The 15,994-nt window shown below is 43.1% G+C and overlaps 1 protein-coding gene across 1 annotated transcript in view; it reads right to left on the bottom strand.

Annotated features, from left to right (window-relative positions):
* The window catches only part of LOC124796341 (titin), a 1,000,763-nt gene that overhangs the window by 984,437 nt on the left and 332 nt on the right, over positions 1-15,994 (bottom strand). The gene's annotated exons all lie outside the window — the stretch shown is intronic.

Here is a 15,994-nt window from a genome sequence, read left to right as displayed (position 1 = left end):
TGTGTTAGGATTCACAGTATCTAGGGGAACTAGTGGCATTCATCTTGAATGTCAATGGGAGAAACAGCGTTTGTGAACCCAGCATTGATCTTTAAACGTTCGTAATTAATTATTGTTCAATTTGCCTTTTATAGTAAGCACGATAACTTCGTTGCACTTGTTGAACTGGAATACAGTGTCGAACGTTACGAGAAGACTATGGGAACAGTAGAGTTACGCGAGTATTGTACAATCTATATGAGAACATCTTTTTCTTCTTCTTTCACTTTTCGCTGCCCAGGCACCAGATTAAACAGCACTAAGCATTCCTTTGCGCCTCTTTTTAACTTCCTTTCTCACTTTCCAATAACTCTTCATTCTTGCATTTATTTTTCCTCATTTTTCTTCTCCTGAGTACCACTGAAATTTTTTAACGCATTCCTGTATATATATTACTTTTATTTTGTATTATGACTTCTGTTATAACTATTCCTGCCGTAGCTTCCGTTATTACATGGATTCTTTTTTTACCGTTTGCAGACCAAAAGTGACCGAAAATTCATTTCGTAACTTGCTGTCCTTCACCATCACTAGATGTCCACTCCCGGTAGCTGAGTGGTCAGCGCGACGGAATGTCAATCCTAAGGGCCTGCCGGCACGGCAGCTCAGCGTGTTCGGTCAGAGACCTGGTTGGCCTCTGTAATAAAAAACTGAGTGGAAGGATCAACAACGAACTTGAACGAATGTCATGTGACGTCCGCAACGATAAAAAAAAAAAAAAAAAAAAAGGTGCCAGGTTCGATTCCCGGCCGGGTCGGAGATTTTCTCCGCTCAGGGACTGGGTGTTGTGTTGTCCTAATCATCATCATTTCATCCCCATCGACGCGCAAGTCGCTGAAGTGGCGTCAAATCTAAAGACTTGCACCCGGCGAACGGTCTACCCTACGGGAGGCCCTCGTCACACGACATTTATTTACCATCACTAGATGTGGAAGAACAGAATTCCTTTCTATTTCAGGCATTCTTCCGCTTTGCCTGTTCCTGTAGATATCTTCATTTCTTGCACATCTAAATTCGCATATTTCTTAATTTACTGATGCCAACGGAGATATGAAACACGAAAAAAATGAAAGAGAAATTCGCTTCTCGAGGGCTGTAAAAAACCTGTCGGTCCAGTTGTTTAACAACTAAGGGGTATGACGCGAAAGATACGAGACTGATGCTTCGAGTTTGTACACTCACGAAATGTGCTCAGCTAAAGGTGTTCAGTTTAGAAGTACGATCAATTTGTGCTCGTATAGGCCTCTATATGCTCCTTCCACTGCACAAAATGTCTCTACTCGTCGCTTTCCTCGAAGCTGCGCCAGAGATCCGCCGTTTTTGCCTCATCGCGGAGAGCAAAAACGAGTCTGTAGCAACAAGCGCGTCCAGTACCTCTGAGTTTAACCAGCAAGCTGAAACTTAAACTGCTCAAGAGTACACTTTAGGGTCGAAAAACAGTGGCAAGAAATAGTTCCTTAGTAATACAAACAGTCTCGTTCGTCAACGAAATGAAAATAAAAGGGTTAGAAATATCAATAAGTTTGGAAGGCAGCATAGTTCTCCTGTTTGCAAGATAGCAAGACCCCAAATAACTGTTTTGTCGATTGGACGGGCTACATATAAAAGAATTTGTATTACATGTAAACAAGTGAAACAAGCAAGTTATTAAATGTTCTTGCAAAACATCAATATTTACGAAGACAGATTAAAACATTTTAGAGAATATTGCTGCAGCAGCGAAAATTATACAAGATGAAATAAGAAAATACGTCAAAAGCAGCGTTTATGCGGTTTACCAGTTTACGTTCGGATATAATGAATCGAATGGTTCAGGTCGTTGGGAGAGTTGTCAGTCGCGAAATTGAAGTAGATACTTCCTGTGAGTTAGTATGGGCAGAGGTCATTGTTGGCAACCGGAATAAAATAATAATTGAATCCTTTTACCGACCTCCCAGTACAGATTATACAGCTGCTGAAAGGTTCAAAGAAAACTTGACTTTGATTTCAAACACGTACCGGACTCATACGATAATTTGACTTTAATTTACCCTCGATATGTTGGCGAAAATACATGTTTAATTCCGGACGTACGCATAAAATATCATCCGAAATTGTGCTAAACGCATTCTCTGAAAATTATTTCGAGCAATTAGTTTTGAGCCCACGCGAATAGTAAACTGTTGTGAAAACACACTTGACCTCTTAGCAACAAATAATCCTGAGTTAATAACCAGCATCAAAACCGATACAGGGATTAGTGAACACAGGGCTGTCGTAGCGAGATTGAATATTGTAATCCCCAAATCCTTGAAAAATAAGCGAAAAATATACCTATTCAAAAAATCAGATAAAAATTCACTTGACGCCTTCCTGAGAGACAATCTCCACTCATTCCAAATTAATAATATAAGTGTACACCAGATATGGCTTAAATTCAAAGAAATAGTATCGGCACCAATTGAGAGGTTTATACCAAATAAACTAACAAACGACGGAGCTGATCCTCCTCGGTACACAAAACGGGGTTAGAACACTGATGCAGCAACAACGAAACAAACATGCCAAGTTTAAACAGACGCGATCTTTTATAGAAGCTCGAAACTTAGCGCGGAGTTCAATGCGGGACACCTACAGGGTGGTCCCGAATTCATGGTACAAACTTTAATGGTAGGTGCAGGACATTGTAACAAGGATATATTGTATAGGAATGTATAGTCCCAGGTGACGCGGTGAGGCGTAAACAGGGGAAATAACGGCCGAAAGGAAAACGAAAGATTTTATTGAAATCGTTGTTGACAAGTGTCATGTTTACAGTAAGTGTTCAAAATTGCGTCCACCATGAGCGATACATGCTTGACAGCGTCGGTGCAGCGATTGGCGTACACGTTCAAAGATGCCTGGTATTTCACGCACACCTGCAGCAGCTACAGATATGCGAGCAACGAGATCCTCATCTGAGTCAACTGGAGTCTCATAAACAAGACTCTTAAGATGTCCCCATAAAAAGTAATCGAGGCAAGAGAAATCAGGAGATCGGGGTGGCCAAGGGACTGGTCCACCACGCCCAATCCATCTAGCACCAAACGTGGCATTCAGGTAATTCCGTACAGCAGTGCTGAAGTGTGCTGGCGCTCCATCGTGCTGAAACCACATGCGGTTACGAATGGCGAGCGGAACATCTTGCAGCAGTTCTGGTAACACTTCTTGCAGAAAAATAAGATAGCTTTCGCCACAGAGTCGCGTGGGTAGTAAGTATGGCCCAATCAAAAAGTCGTTCACAATACCAGCCCACACATTAATACCGAAACGTTGTTGATACGCATGTGGACGCGTTGCATGTGGATTATCTGTTGCCCACACATGGGAATTGTGCGCATTAAAGACACCCTCGCGGCAGTGACACCAACCGATCACTCCATTTCTCTTTCCCCTGTTTACGCCTCACCGCGTCACCTGCGACTATACATTCCTATACAATAAATCCTTGTTACAATGTCCTGTACCTACCATTAAAGTTTGTACCATGAATTCGGGACCACCCTGTATAACAGTTTCCACAACGAAACTTTGTCTCGAAACCTGGCAGAAAATCCAAAGAGATTCTGGTTGTATGTGAAGTATGTTAGCGGCAAGAAACAATCAGTGCCATCTCTGCGCGATAACAATGGAGATACTATAGAAGACAGTGCTGCCAAAGCAGATTTACTAAACACAGCCTTCCGAAATGCCTTCATAAAAGAAGACGAAGTAAATATTCCAGAATTCGAATCGAGAACAGCTGCCAACATGAGTAACGTAGAAGTAAATATCCTCGGAGTAGTGAAGCAACTCAAATCACTTAATAAAAGCAAGTCTTCTGGTCCAGACTGTATACCAATTAGGTTCCTTTCGGAGTATGCTGATGTACTAGCTCCATTCTTAACAATCATATACAACCGTTCGCTCGACGAAAGATCCGTACCCAAAGACTGGAAAGTTGCACAGGTCGCACCAGTATTCAAGAAAGGTAGTAGGAGTAATCCACTAAATTACAGGCCCATATCATTAACGTCGATATGCAGCAGAATTTTAGAACATATATTGTCTTCGAACATTATGAATTACCTCGAAGGAAACGGTCTGTTGACACACAGTCAACATGGGCTTAGAAAACATCGTTCCTGTGAAACACAACTAGCTCTTTATTCACATGAGATGCTGAGTGCTATTGACAAGGGATTTCAGATCGATTCCGTATTTCTGGATTTCCGGAAGGCTTTTGACACTGTACCACACAAGCGGCTCGTAGTTAAATTGCGTGCTTATGGAATCTCGTCTCAGTTATGTGACTGGATTTGCGATTTCCCGTCAGAGAGGTCACAGTTCGTAGTACTTGATGGAAAGTAGTCGAGTAAAACAGAAGTGATTTCAGGCGTTGCCCAAGGTAGTTTTATAGGGCTTTCGCTGTTCCTTATCTATATAAACGATTTGGGAGACAATCTGGGCAGCCGTCTTCGGTTGTTTGCAGATGACGCTGTCGTTTATCGACTAATAAAGTCATCAGAAGATCAAAACAAACTGCAAAACGATTTAGAAAAATATCTGAATGGTGCGAAAAGTGGCAGTTGACCCTAAATAACGAAAAGTGTGAGGTCATCCACATGAGTGCTAAAAGGAACTCGTTAAACTTCAGTTACACGATAAATCAGTCTAACCTAAAAGCCGCAAATTCAACTAAATACCAAGGTATTACAATTACGAACAACTTAAATTGGAAATAACACATAGAAAATGTTGTGGGGAAGGCTAACCACAGGACACTTAGAAAATGTAACAGACCTACTAAGGAGACTGCCTACACTACGCTTGTCCGTCCTCTTTTAGAATACTGCTGCGTGGTGTGGGATCCTTACCAGGTAGGACTGACGGAGTACGTCGAAAAAGTTCAAAGAAAGGCAGCACGTTTTGTATTATCGCGTAATATGGGAGAGAGTGTCACAGAAACGATACAGGATTTGGGCTGGAAATCATTAAAGGAAAGGCGTTTTTCGTTGCGACGGAATCTTCTCACGAAATTCCAATCACCAACTTTTTCCTCCGAATGCGAAAATATTTTGTTGTCGCCGACATGCATTGGGAGGAACGATCGCCACGATAAAATAAGGGAAATCAGAACTCGTACGGAAAGATATAGGTGTTCATTCTTTTCGCGCGCAATACGAGATTGGAATAACAGAGTATTGTGAAGGTGGTTCGATGAACCCTCTGCCAGGCACTTAAATGTGATTTGCAGAGTATCCCTGTAGATGTAGATTTAGGAGAAACGTAGTCGAAATTCTCTTGGGCCACGCAGATCTGAGTTTCGTTGTCTCCCCTAATTACTGGAGAAAAGGGTTGGCGTTTCCTCTGCTTTGACGCCACGACAGATTTGTTGTCCAATCCTTCCACGTCTTAGTTTCCGATTTTTCTCTAATCACCTCACTGTTAACCTATTGTCACTCTGCCTCTTCTCATTTTTCCAGATTTATGAAAGCAGAACTTGTGACGGGATAATAAGGAAGCTTTGACTCCAGTCCCCTCTACCAATCAGTCCCAGACCTTCCACGCTTTAATTTAGCACAAAGAAAATTTTACAGTCCTACGAGTTTCGTGCAGTCTAACGAATCAGTACATTTCAAGGCGTATTTCAATAAGTTTTCGTTGCCTTATGAAATCTTAACATCTTTTCTGTTTTCACCTTGCTATTGGAGATCTCTTCTGACGATTTTTGCTATATCATTGTTTCCTCTGTCACGACAAGACCTACAGAGACCCTACCAGATTCCCCTTCATACTGCATCACATAGACGGCAGCATCATCGGTGGCATTCCGTCACAGCAGTGCTGCGACGCCATTACTCGGCGTCAGCTTGCCTTACTTGTGGCGTAAGTGTCTGGCGCGGTGGCACCTGGCATTCGCGTCTCTGTGCCTTACGGCCACTGGCTGCGGCAACTGGTGTAAAGGATTCTGACATTTGGGGAGATACTGCGAGCGGTGGAAAAAAATATCCAAGACCCATGTGGCAGGACCAGGATTTGGCTCTGTTTGATTTGGTGCCAGGAGCAGGGGAAACAATTTTTTAAGAATCCGGCGCGCTTCAAAGTTGCGGTTTCCTTTAAAAACCTACATTTGTTCTATTGTCCCATCGGTCAAACCTTTCCCTGATAAAGGCAAGTGTTATTCTCTTGGAGAGAGCGCAACATGTTATTGCGCTTCTTGAAAACTACAAGTAGGTAGGTCTTGCTGGACTCCAGTCCTCCAGTGCGCGGGGCGATACATAATGCTAAGGTAAGTGCATTTCATTGGAGGTCCCTCAACATTCTATTCGGACGCTATTAGAAGGGTGTCGTTATATACTTTGCTCACTCAGCCCTTCGCACAGGACAAAACTATGGTGCACAAAGGCCGTTATTGGGGATTTGGAAAAGTTTAGGGACTGATAGATTATCTGTAGGAACTTAGAAGAGCGTCACACAAATGGAGGCAAAAGGTAAAAAGAGAACAAAAATACGTTCTCGGTTGAAAGAGAAAGAGAGAGAGAGAGAGAGAGAGAGAGAGAGAGAGAGAGAGAGAGACAGAGGGGGGGGGGGGAGGGAGAGAGGGAGTGAAGCAAGTCCAATGGTACCGTGAAAGTGTTAACTTTAATATTATACAGCACTACATGTCGTTGTCACCGTTTGCTGTTTCTTGAGCGAACATCTTAGTTGTCAGTCAAAATTATTTATTATTAACCGCCCTGCTGCAGATAAATGAAGATTTTTAAACTGTACATCTACGTCTACATCTACATCTACTCTACAAATCACATTTAAGTGCCTGGTAGAGGGTTCATCGAACCACCTTCACAATAATTCTCTATTATTCCACCCTCGTACAGCGCGGGGAAAAAACGAACACATATATCTTCCCGTCCGAGCTCTGATTTCCGTTATTTTATTTTGATGATCGTTTCTCCCTATGTAGGTTGACGTCAACAAAATGTTTTCCCATTCGGAGGAGAAAGTTGGTGATTCAAATTTCATGAGAAGATCCCGCCGCAACGAGAAACGGGTTTGTTTTAGTGACGTCCATCCCAAATTCTGTGTCATGTCTATGACACTCTCTCCCCTATTTCTCGATAATACAAAACATGCTGCTCTTCTTTGAATTTTCTCGATGTACTCCGTTTATCCTGTATGGTAAGGATCTCATACTGTGGAGCAGTACTCCAAAAGTGGATGGACAGGCGTATTGTAGTCAGTCTCTGCAGTAAATCCGTTGCATCTTTTAACTGTTCTGCCAATAAAACGCAGTCTACGAGTTGAATCTTTGAGTTGAACTTAAGAGGGCTTAAGTCAGGGGAGTGCAGTAGGTGGTATAGCACTTAGCAGCCCCATCAGTCAAACAAATCAGTAACAGCTTTCACTGTACATGTTTGATCATTGTCCTGCAAAATGATGGTCAGGTCCTGCAGAAAGTGTCATCACTTCTGTCTCTATGCTGGCCGTAGGTTGTGTTTCAAAAATCAACAGGACAGAGACAGAATGATGACACTTTCTGCAGGACCTGCCCATTTTGAAGGACAATGCTCAAGCACGTACAGTGCAAGCTGTCACTGATTTGTTTGACTGATAGGGCTGCTAAGTGCTATACCACCTATTGCAGTCTCCTGACTTAAGCTGTAATAAGTTCAACTCAATTTAAATTTGAAGGAAACACTTCACGGAATTCGATTCAGAACTGCTACAAATTCGTCGGGCAACAGACCGCGCCGCTCGAACTGTCATCACAACTGGCACTGTTAAGAGTATCCTACGACTTCCACATCGCTGGCAACGGGTTATACACAATGCTGGTGACTACTTTGAAGGTAAGTAAAACTTTGAAACACGTATCTATTTTGTACGAGCTGTAAATAAATAGTTGCCACTATTAAAGTTCCAACCCTCGTAGATAAGGAACAGCAAAGGGCCTATTACACTACCTTGGAGAACGCCGGAAATCACTTCTGCATTACTCGATGACTTTCCGTCAGTTACTACGAACTGTGACCTCTCGGAAATCAGGAAATCACGAATCCACTCACATAACTGAAACGATATTCTATAAACATGTAGTTTGATTACAAGCCGCTTGTGAGGTACCATGTTAAAAGCCTTCTGGAAATCTAGAAATACGGAATCAATCTGAAATCACTTGTCGGTAGCACTCAACATTTTGCGTAAGTAAAGAGATAGTTGTGTTTCAGAAGAACAATGTTTTCTAAATCCGCGTTGGCTGTGTGCCAATAGACCGTTCTGTTCTAGGTAATTCATAATATTCGAACACAATATATATTCCAAAATCCTGCTGCATATCGACGTTAATGATATGGGATTGTAGTGGATTACACCTACTACCTTTCTTGAATACTGGTGCGACCTGTGCTGCTTTCCAGTCTTGTATATGGGTCTTTGTCGAGTGAGCGCTTGTATATGCTTGTAAAGTTTGGAGCTAATGCATCAGCAAACTTTGAAAGGAACCTAATTGGTATACAATCTGGACCAGAAGACTTGCTTTTATTAAGTGATTTGAGCTGCTTCACTACTCCGAGGATATTTACTTCTACGTTACTCATGTTGGTAGCTGTTCTCGATTCGAATTCTGGAATATTTACTTCGTCTTCTTTTGTGAAGGCATTTCGGAAGGCTGTGTTTAGTAACTCTGCTTTCGCAGCACTGTCTTCGATTCTATTTCCATTGCTATCGCCCAGTGTAGGCACTGATTGTGTTTTGACGCTGGCTGGCATACTTCACATACGACCAGAATCTCTCTGGATTTTCTGCCAGGTTTCGAGACAAAGTTTCACTGTGGAAACTATTACAAGCATCCCACACTAAATTCCGCGATAATTTTGAGCTTCTGTAAAGAATCACCTATCTTGCGTCTGTTTAAATTTGGCGTGCTTTTTTCGTTGTTTCTGCGACAATATTCTGACCTATTTTGTGTTCCTTGGCGGATCAGCTCCGTCGTTTTATAATTTATTTGGTATAAATCTGTCATTCGCTGTCGATACTATTTCTTTGAATTCAACCCACATCTGGTCCACACGTGTATTGTTAATTTGGAAGGAGTGGAGATAGTCTCTCAGGAAGTGAATTTTTATCTGCTTTTTTGAATAGTTATATTTGTCTTTTATTTTTGGAGGATTTCGGAGTTACTGTATTCAGTCTCGCTACGACAACCCCGTGTTCATTAATGCCTGTATCCGTCTTGATGCTCCTTATTATCTCAGGATTATTTGTTTGCTAAGAGGTCAAGTGTGTTTTCACAAGCGTTTACTGTTCGACGGCGTTCATGAACTAATTGCTCGAAATAATTTTCAAAGAAGCACAATGTCGGATGATGTTTTATCCGTATCTCCGGATTTAAACATATATTTTCGCCGATATATCGAGGGTAAATTGAACCACCAACAACTGTAATTGTATGAGTCGGGCACGTGTTTGAAGTTAGACAAGTTTTCTTTGACCTTCCCGGCAATTGTGTCATCTGGGTTAGGAGGTTGGTAAAAGGTTGCCAGGAATGACCTCTACCCATACTAACTCACAGGAAATATCTACTTCAATTTCGCTACAAGGTAATCTTCTTCTAACAGCAACAAACACGCCACCGCCAACTGTGTTTAACCTATTCTTTATGAAAACCGTTAAGTCCTTCGCAAAAATTTTGATTGAACTTGTCTCCGGCTTTAGCCAGCTTTCAGTGCCCATAACGACTTGAGCATCAGTGCTTTCTATTAGCAATTCGAGTTCAAGTGCTTGCCCAACACAGCGACGACAATTTACAACTGTTATGCCGATGGTTCCTAGATCTGCGTTCTTCCTGTGTTCGTCCATGCACCCTTTGAGACTGATGCCCTTTTGATGTTTCCCAGAGACCCTCTAACCTAAAAAAAAGCGCCCAGTCCACGCCAAACAGCACCTGTTATCCGTATAGCCGCCTCTTGTATGTAATGGACTCCTGACCTACTTAGCGGAACTCGAAACCCCACCACCCTATGACACAAGTCGAGGAATCTGGGGCCCACATGGTCGCAGATCAGTTTGAGCCTCTGATTCAAACCCCTCCACTCAACTCTGCACCAGATTTCCGCTACTGGCACTGTCGACTATGCTGCAAATGGTGAGCTCTGCTTCAGATCCAAAGTGACACACATCACTGGTACCGATGTGAGCCACCAGATGCAATTGGTTACGCCTTACACTCTTCATGGCATCTGGAAGGACCCATTCCACATCTGAATATCTGAATGACTCCATCCATTGTGCACACTGGCTTTCTTCCCCTCCTTGGCTGCTATGTCCCTAAGGAGCTCCATAATGTGCCTAACATTGAAGCTCCCAACTATCAATAAGCCCACCCTCTGTGACTGCCCGGATCTTGCAGGGTGAGATTTGTCCTCGCTCCTGGAATCTATTTGTCAGAGTAATCAGGGAGGTCTTACGTTTCGCCCCCCCCAGGAAGTCTTTCATAGCCTGCCACGCCCTGAGCCGACCTCCCACTCAACTACTCAACCATAGGTGAGGATTCAATCTCAATGTGAGCAGTAAATGGTCTGGCAGACTCGTGAGTCGTGCTTCACGTCCGTTGGATCCACGCAGCTGGCCCACAACCGTGATGTCCATCCACAGCAGCCTCAAGTTTCAAGCTGTGAAGCTAACATAGCTTGAAGCTGCGAGCGAAGTGTCACCGACTTGGCTCGCATCCGCACACGGCAATCACATTCGCTATCCACACTGAAGACTGTGGAACTATATTACACAGACAGACAAACGACTATCGACATGCGCTGTGGACTCTACTGTAGACACTGACAGAAACGCAAGAAGGGTGTGTAATAAATTAGATTAACACACAGAGATTAAAAACCTAAACTACCAAAGCATACTTGCCGACAGAAACGACAACACGATAGCTGTGTCTATCAAATATTAAATGAACAAGCAGAAAATTCAAAAACTAAGCTACAAAGCATACAGATGAAACTATATAATTAGTTACTGGTTAGGAACTCGTGAAGTGTCACAAAATCAGTCACTTCCTAGATGCTGCTGTTGCTATTGTACGTTTGCCTGTTTATATGTTCCTATGTTGGCCGCCCGCTGCATTAATATCGCTGACAGCGCTGTGCGCCCTCTGTAAGAGACTCTGTGGCTGGTCGGACTCGCACTTGGAAGTTAAAAGTCGGCAGTGATGGAGGTTGAAAGTTAATAGATAGCAGTGATGGAGGTTAGAAGCAGCGTGACGAGACGGTGTGGACGTGTGTCCATCATGGAGATTTAATAATGGTTGGACATGGATTGTAAAATGTGGGTAATGGAATTATTGACGATTATATAATTTTTCGAACTGGATGTCACATGGTTAAGGTAAAATCTGCTAAATACATTGTTTGCTCTGTAACAAAATCTGTCCTTTGCTAACCACATGCCTTTTAGTAGTTAGAGCCTACAGTAGTAAGAATCTTTTTATTTAGCTGGCTGTATATTTGCTGTATTTGCTGTAGTTCGTGTCATGAAGATTTTCTGTGAGGTAAGTGAGTTATGAAGTGTATGGGTTATTGTTAGGATTTCTTCTAATTCAGGGATATTTTTTTGTGTTAGTTAATAGTCAGATTGCGTTATCCATGTATATTGTGCGTTATAAATGAAAATAATAAGTCTGAACTGTATTTGTCAGGGCAAATTCTGTAGGTCAGTGTTCAAACGATAAAGACAAGCAAAGTGACAGTACGTTCAGTTGCACTCAGCAGTTTCAGAATCAAATAAACAAGTTTCAGTTTTTATTGGCTGACAAGAAAACGTTGAAACAGAACATATTTAGCACAAGCCATGAGAGAGAGTGGTACTTGCAAGATGGAATCTGTATGCACGTGCAACTCTATGATATATTCATCAGACATTATATTACCCACACCATTAAAAGAGCAAGAGCTCAATCAGAGCGGTGTAGATGGTATTGAAATGACACCAAGCAATGTAGCGACGTAAGTAATGGCAATTCTGTGTTGCATATGTACCAGTCAAGTGTATACATTAGGCACAGGAAGATGGGTCGACGTGCGGACGTGATAGGATGGCGGAGAGGGGCTATTGTGTTTGGCTGTGTCCATGCCCATACCATAGGTGAAGTTGTCTGATCTGTTGATGTATCAATGCGGGTTGTCCAGTTGCTACAAGGTTAGGTTAGGTTAGTGTTGTTTAACGTCCCGTCGACAACGAGGTCATTAGAGACGGAGCGCAAGCTCGGGTTAGGGAAGGATGGGGAAGGAAATCGGCCGCGCCCTTTTCAAAGGAACCATCCCGGAATTTGCCTGAAAAGATTTAGGGAAATCACGGAAAACCTAAATCAGGATAGCTAGAGACGGGATTGAACCGTCGTCCTGCCGAATGTGCTACAAGGGATGGGATACCAGTCACAGCCATGTAGAATAAGCAGAGGGGTCGTAAACAGGTCGTCATCGACGAGGATCAGAACCGAGTGTCATGCCTTGTCCACGGCAGTCGCTTTCAAAGACTACAACAGTTGTTGCTGTCAGTGAAAGCAGAACCATCTGAAGCAGTTTCCGAGCACGCGTGCGATGGAGATTTGGAGTTACATATTTTTAAAACGCCATTGCTTACAGCAGCGTGGAAGGCTACATGTCTTCAACGGTACAAATAATACAGGAATGGTCAGTAGCTGAATGGAGATGTGACGTGTTGTTCACTCAGTAACGATACTGCGTATTTTCGAATTATACCAGGCATCGAGTTCACCGACAGCCGAATGAGGAGTTTAACACAGAATCTGTGGAAAATGTGGCTGAGGCCAGAGATGGGTATGCGATATTTTGGAGGTGTTTTCTGTGACCACCCGGGATGTACATTTAAATGTTCTCAGGACCAAATGTTACCTTTTGTTGTATCTCTTCATGTTGAGCATGCTGATAACGTTCATCTTCCAAACTGACAAGACCTGCGTCCACACTCATTCCTGATTTGATGAGCACAGAGGCACCCTGTCACATTTCCGCTCAACTTAGCCATGTGTGGCGTATACTTTCCTCCATCACTGGTTCTCTTTTGACTGTAGCACGGCTGGTGCAGCCGAAAGACGTTATGTAAGGGAACAGTGTGGAACCTGTATAGTCTGAGGCTGGAGTGTGGACGCAAGGTGTATGCTCGCATTAGAGACATGAAAGTGCATAACATGGTGAATTAACTTGGGTGAGATGGAATGATATTACAAGTGATGTACGCAGAATGTATCTTACATTGATTATAACAAATAACTAGAAACATTATCGCTGGTACTGGGTTCATGTGTATGAAAGATAGAACTATGATTTCGACAGTGTGAATTTAAGAGTTAGAAATCATAGCAACTGACATTTGATACTAAACTGCAATGTATCATAAAACCTGAACCTTATTTACAACCAACAAATGTGGGCTTTGCTACTAACTTAACAATCAGGTTACAAAAAATTAATTACATTATGATTCTGTTTACTAGTAGAGAGGCTATAAACTGGTTTGCTAAATCACCATATCTTAATCACTTACAAGGGAACCTCCCCATCGCACCCCCCTCAGATTTAATTATAAGTTGGCACAGTGGATAGGCCTCGAAATACTGAACACAGATCAACTGAGAAAACAGGAAGAAGTTTTGTGGAACTGTGAAAAAAATAAGCAAAATATACAAACTGAGTAGTTCATGGGAAGATATGCAATATCAAGGACATTATGAATGTAGGAGCGTTGTGGTCTCGTGGTAACGTGAACAGCTGCGGAACGAAAGGTCCTTGGTTCAAATCTTCCATCGAGTGAAAATTTTAATTTTTTATATTCAGTTTATGTGACAAACTCTTATGTTTTCATCACTTTTTTGGGAGTGATTACCACATCCACAAGAAAACCTAAATCGGGCAAGGTAGAAGAATCTTTTTACCCATTCGCCAAGTGTACAAGTTAGGTGGGTCGACAACATACTCATGTGACGCACATGCCGTCACCAGTGTCGTATAGAATATATCAGACATGTTTTCCTGTGGAGGAATCGGTTGACCTATGACCTTGCCATCAAATGTTTTCGGTTCCCATTGGAGAGGCACGTCCTTTCGTCTACTAATCGCACGATTTTGCGATGCGGTCGCAAAACAAAGACACTAAACTTATTACAGTGAACAGAGACGTCAGTGAACGAACGGACAGATAATAACTATGCAAAAATAAAATTTTCACTAGAGGGAAGACGTGAACCAAGGACCTCTCGTTCTGCAGCTGCTCACGCTACCACTGGACCACGACGCTCCTGAGCTCACACTGACATGATGTTGCATATGTGGTCCATGGACTACTCAGTTTGTATAGTTTGCTTATGTTTTCACAGTTCCACACAACTTCTTCCTGTTTTCTCAACTGACCTGTGTTCAGTTTATCGAGGCCTATCCACTGTGGCAACTTATAACTAAATCTGAGGGGGGTGCGATGGGGAGGTTCCCTTGTTAGAAAGCGTATGGTATTACGTGAATTAGTGGATGAAATGTAAAAATAACATCCCTGCAATCCGGTAGCTTTACGGGATCTACACTATTGGCCATTAAAATTGCTATACCAACAAGAAATGCGGATGATAAACGGGAATTCATTGGACAAATATATTATACTAGAACTGACATGTGATTACATTTTCACGCCATTTGGGTGCATAGATCCTGAGAAATCAGTACCCAGAACAACCTCCTCTGGCCGTAATGACGGCCTTGATACTCCTGGGCATTGATTCAAACAGAGCTTGGATGGCATGTACAGGTACAGCTGCCCATGCAGCTTCAACACGATACCACAGTTCATCGAGAGTAGTGACTGGCGTATTGTGACGAGCCAGTTGCTCGGCCACCATTGACCAGACGTTTTCAATTGGTGAGAGATCTGGAGAATGTGCTGGCCAGGGCAGCAGTCGACCATTTTCTGTATCTAAAAAGGACCGTACAGGACCTGCAACATGCAGTCGTGCATTATCCTACTGAAATGTAGGGTTTCGTAGGGATAGAATGAAGGGTAGAGCGACGGTTCGTAACACATCTGAAATGTAACGTCCACTGTTCAAAGTGCCGTCAATGCGAACATGAGGTGACCGTGACGTGTAACCAATGGCACCTCATACCATTACGCCGGGTGATACGCCAGTATGGCGATGACAAATACGCGCTTCCAATGTGCGTTCACCGCGATGTCACCAAACACGGATGCGACCATCGTGATGCTGTAAACAGAACCTGGATTCATCCAAAAAAATGACGTTTTGCCATTCGTGCACCCAGGTTCGTCGTTGAGTACACCATCGCAGGCGCTCCTGTCTGTGATGCAGCGTAAAGGGTAACCGCAGCCACGGTCTCGAGCTGATAGTCCACGTTGCTGCAAACGTCGTCGAACTGTTCGTGCAGATGGTTGTTGTCTTGCAAACGTGTCCATCTGTTGACTCAGGGATCGAGACATCGCTGCACGATCCGTTACAGCCATGCGGCTGAGATGCCTGTCATCTCGACTGCTAGTGATACGAGGCCGTTGGGATCGAGCACGGCGTTACCTATTACCCTCCGATTGCATATTCTGCTAACAGTCATTGGATCTCGACCAACGCGACCGGCAATGTCGCGATACGATAAACCGCAATCGCGATAGGCTACAATCTGATCTTTATCAAAGTCGGAAACGTGATGGTACGCATTTCTCCTCCTTACACGAGGCATCACAACAGTGTTTCACCAGGCAACGCCGGTGAACTGCTGTTTGTGTATGAGAAATGGGTTGGAAACTTTCTTCATGTCAGCACGTTGTAGGTGTTGCCACCGGCGCCAACCTTGTGTGAATACTCTGGAAAGCTAATCATTTGCATATCACAGCATGTTCTTCCTGTCGGTTAAATTTCGCGTCTGTAGCACGT

The sequence above is a fragment of the Schistocerca piceifrons genome, chromosome 4 (assembly GCF_021461385.2).
Source record: "Schistocerca piceifrons isolate TAMUIC-IGC-003096 chromosome 4, iqSchPice1.1, whole genome shotgun sequence".
NCBI classification, from domain to species: Eukaryota; Metazoa; Arthropoda; class Insecta; order Orthoptera; family Acrididae; genus Schistocerca; species Schistocerca piceifrons.
This window is presented reverse-complemented; position numbering and strand designations above follow the sequence as displayed.